Below are 4614 nucleotides of genomic sequence, written 5' to 3' on the forward strand. Positions count from 1 at the left end.
CACACACACAACATTTTATTTTTAGTCTGTAGAACCAGTGGATGAGGACAGTGGGTGGGGAGTGAGGGCGGAGGGTGGGGTGGGAACTGGGTGGAGGGGAGTTATGGGGGGAAAAAAGAGTAACTAATGTAATAATCTGAACAATAAAGATTTAGTTTTTTTAAAAAAAAGAATTATTTTGCATTGCTATCATTTATCTACAATTTACAGTTGTAAAATAGCTCCATAGAATCAGAATCAGCTAATCATGGGCTATAAACAAAGCACAGTTTTCCTTTAAGCACAAATCTTTCCTACAGTTGTCTCACTCATTTTGAAAAAATGGTGTTTTGTAGCGGGTGGAGGGAAGCAGCTAGTTTACCTCACAAATGAACAGTTGCACAAGTGCATTTCCTGAGATGATTATCCTGCTTTGGTATGCAACACAAGTAACACAAATAAAATGTGGTGTTACTGCCTTGATTTCTGCTAAGGTGCCAGCAGTTTTAGCTACCATTGCTTTTGCACCATTAGTTCAAACATCGACACAGTGAAATGGCAAATGATGGTCTTCATATTAATCTAAAAATAGTTTTGACTTTGAGGATACCCTGACAGGATTTGGGGGAACCCCAGAGGTCTGTGGACCATAGTTTTAGAGCCACTGTCCTAAAGTATTCTGTTGGTCAAGGAAATGACCCAAAGAAGAATGAGTGAAAAGAAGCAAAGAGCCAGACATCTGCAAATTGAACAATCAGACTTTGCATGGGGAGGAAAAAGTTATCAAAAAGAATCTAGAAACAGTGCCATAAAGTTGGGGGAGTTAATAAGTTAAACATAATAATAAAACCCACTAAATATGGTATGCTTTGTTGTTACTACAGACTCACAATTCCAAACAATGTCAATGATAAAATACTACTCCTACATGAGCGGACCCTTCCCATTACTCCCTACTTGTACACCACTGTCCAGAGCAGGGGTCCTCAAACTATGGCCCGCGCGGCCCACATGCAAATACAAATATTGTATTTGTTCCCGTTTTGTTTTTTTACTTCAAAATAAGATATGTGCAGTGTGCATAGGAATTTGTTCATAGTTTTTTTTTATAGTCCGGCCCTCCAACGGTCTGAGGGACAGTGAACTGGCCCCCTGTTTAAAGAGTTTGAGGACCCCTGGTCCAGAGTACAGGCCTGAGTAAGACATCAGAGTCCAGGAGCATTATAGCCGCAGACCACAAAAGGAAGAGATGGCAACTATTCTATTTCTGTTCTTTTAGTGACTACCTTAGAAATGTTAGCATGGATGCTTGTCAAAACCCAAAACTGATCTCAATCCTCCTGTGCCCCCCACCCCTCAAAAAATAAGGATTATAACTCTTCAACTTTAGTCACTCCTCCTCCAAATTCTGAGCCATTGTTATCATATACTTTGGTTTTATCTTCATTCTTTTTAACCTTGTAAGACATTGTTGCCCTGGCCAGTATGATTCAGTGGTTAGAGTATCAGCCCACTCACTAAAGGGTCACGGGTTTGATTCTGGTCCAGGACATGAGTCTGAGTTGCAGGTTCGATTCCTGGCCCAGGGCACGGAGCATGCAGGAGGCAACTCCAATCGATGTCTCTCTCTCACAATGATGTTTCTCTCTCTTTCTCTCTCTCTCTCTCCCTCCCTCCCTCCCTCCCTCTCTCCTCCCTTCCTCCTTCTCTCCCCTCTACTCTCTCTAAAAACCACTGGAAAAAATACCCTTGGTGAAGACTAACAAACAAAAAAGACATCGTTGTCTTATAGAGTTGATTATTTTTATCCATGCACTTTCTTTTTATTTAGCACTTTCTTTGCTCTTCGTTCTTTCTTGCATCTCAGACCTTCCTTCTGCCTAAAGTGTATTTTTTGGAATTTCCTTGGGTGATAGCCTGCTGGTAATTATTTCCCTCAGATTCTGTCTGCTAATGTCTTTCTTTCCTCCTTATTTATTCATTTATTTTTATTATTATTTTTTATCCTCACCCAAGGATATGTTTATCCATTTTAGAGAGAGAAAGGGGGAAAGAGAGAGAGTGAGAGAGAGAGAAAGCGATCAAGAGAGAGAAAAAGAGAGAAATATTGATATGAGAGAAAAATATCGATAGGTTGCCTCACATAGGTACCCCAAATGGGGATCAAATCCACAACCTAGGTATGTACCCAGATCAGGAATTGAACCCACAACCTTTCAGTGTACATGAGACAATGCTCCAACCAACTGAGCTACACCGGCCAGGACTATTTCCTACTCCTTCAAAAAATATTTTAGCATGCATATACAATCCTAGGTTCACAGTAATTTTCTCTCAGCGTTTTAAACATATTTCAGTGGTTTCTATTACTGCTGTTGAGAGGATTAACTGTGATTGCCATTCTTTAAAGATAATCTGTCTTTCCCTTATGGTTGCTTTAAGATCTTTTCTTTGTCTTGGTGCTCTACAGTTGTATTTATGTTATATGCAAGTGTGGATTTCTTTTTATCTTACTTAGCATTTGTTGGCCTTCCTGAATGTGTGAACAGATGTCTTTCACAAACACAAAAATATTCTCAACTATTATACCTATTTCAATATTGTCTCTGCAACATTCTTTCTCTTCTCTTCTTCTAGAACACCAATTATACATGTAGTTGATTATTTCATTCTATTTTCTAGATCTCTTATCCTCTCTTTCATATTTTCCATCTCTTCATCTCTATGTGCTGCATACTGGATTTTGTCCCCCAGAACTGTCTCCTAGCTTACTAATTCCCTCCTCAGCTGTGTGTAACTAACTGTTGAGTCCATAATTTTTCAGTTCTGGAAATTCTTTTTTTAAAATTATACTTTGTCATTTTTATAGTCTGATTATTTACTCCTAATTTTATTTAATTATATTAAAATACTTATTTTATATTCTATGATTGATAATTCTATTACCTACAGTTTTCATGGGTCTGATTCTGCTGTTATTTCTGCGGGCTCAATACTCATGTTGCCTTGCTTCCTTATTTATTTTATAATTTGGGGCATGAACTGAAATTCTTAAAGCTCTATCATGAAGGATTCCTTGAGGCCTGTGAGGAGACAAGTTCCTCTAAGGATATATGCATTTGGTTCTACTAAGCATCTCATGAACACTACCAATCTAGCATCACTTTAGTTGGGTGAATTCATGTTATGGATCATCGTAAGGGTTGAACTGTGATTACAAATTCTCGGGGAAGGTTTTTAAAAAACTTGTTCAAGACAAGCAATTGTTTTTATCCCTCAGGTAACAGGTATATGTCTAAATCACCCTTGCACTGAGGTATGGCCATCGAGATCCTAACTTTATGAGAGGGGTCCTATTATACCCCTATCTTGGGTAGGTTATGGGTTTCATCTCCCATCCCTATGAGTAAGGCCATGAAAAACCAAAGCTCAAAATTCACCCAATTCAGCAAGTGTGTATGAGGAAAGTGGCAGCTGCTTTCTAACTTACCTTTCTAACTTAGTTTTTGGCCTCTTAGGATTCCTTGATCACTTGCTGGGTCATGAACACATTTCTTTAAAAAGCTTTCATATGTTATTGAGCACGTGAAGTTCTTTCCAGCAGAAGGATCAGTCAAGGCAGCTATTCCATCCTCCTGCACGAAATGAAAGTTCACATGAAAGCATGTGGTGTGGCTCTTTTAGTCAGGCCTGTTGCGCCAGCAGGATGGGCAAGTACCATGGTTTTCACACTGCCAGGAAGCTCTGGAGCCATCAACGAGATCAGAAGTGGCATGATAAACAGTACAAGAAAGTCCATTTGGGGAGAGCCCTGAAGGCCAACCCTTCGGAGGCACTTCCCATGCAAAGGAAATTGTACTGGAAAAAGTAGGGGTTAAAGCCAAACAGCCAAATACTGCCTTTAGGGAAAATATCAGAGTCCAAATGATCAAGAATGGCAAGAAAAATACATTTAAAAAATTATAGCCTTTGTACCCAGTGATGGTTGTTTGAAGTTTACTGAGGAAAATGAAGAAGTTCTGGTTGCTGGATTTGGTTGCAAAGGTCATGCGGTTGATGACATTCCTGGTGTCCACTTTAAGCTTATCAAAATAGCCAATGTCTCTCTTTTGGCCTTCTACAAAGGCAAGAAGAAAAGACCAAAATCTTAAGTTCTGATGGTGGAAACACAGTAGTAATAAATTTTATATGCTTAAAAAATGTATGTGGTGTGTAAATGATGAATGACCTGATGTGGTTTGGTTATACAGAACAGGACTGAGTGAGGGCAACAAGATTGCAGCTAGGGACATACCCAAAAGCCCAGCAGGGACTAGCCAATGAAGGAAGGGCCCTGAATGTCATTGTGCATTTTGAACTTTATCTAGCAGGTAATGGAGGTACTTTCAAATTTGAACTGCAAGATCCACAAATTTTTTCATAAACTAACATTTTAGGATTCTATCACTGTTTCCCTTTAAACCTGTGTTTCTTAAAGTGTAGCCAAGTTTTACCTGCATCAGCATCATCTGATTCGCTTATCAAAACTTGCAGATTCCCAAGCCCAAGCCCTACTGAATAAGTCTCCCCAAAGAGGGAGGGTAAGGAAGGGGGAACACCCAAGACCTGGGACTCTGAAGTTTAACAAGCTTGCAG

General features: G+C 39.4%; 1 pseudogene; it reads left to right on the top strand.

Annotated features, from left to right (window-relative positions):
- Positions 1-3677: 3677 nt before the first annotated feature.
- On the top strand, positions 3678-4171 carry LOC102755537 (annotated as a pseudogene).
- Positions 4172-4614: the final 443 nt, after the last annotated feature.

The sequence above is a fragment of the Myotis davidii genome, unplaced genomic scaffold (assembly GCF_000327345.1).
Source record: "Myotis davidii unplaced genomic scaffold, ASM32734v1 scaffold73, whole genome shotgun sequence".
In the NCBI taxonomy this organism is placed as follows: domain Eukaryota; kingdom Metazoa; phylum Chordata; class Mammalia; order Chiroptera; family Vespertilionidae; genus Myotis; species Myotis davidii.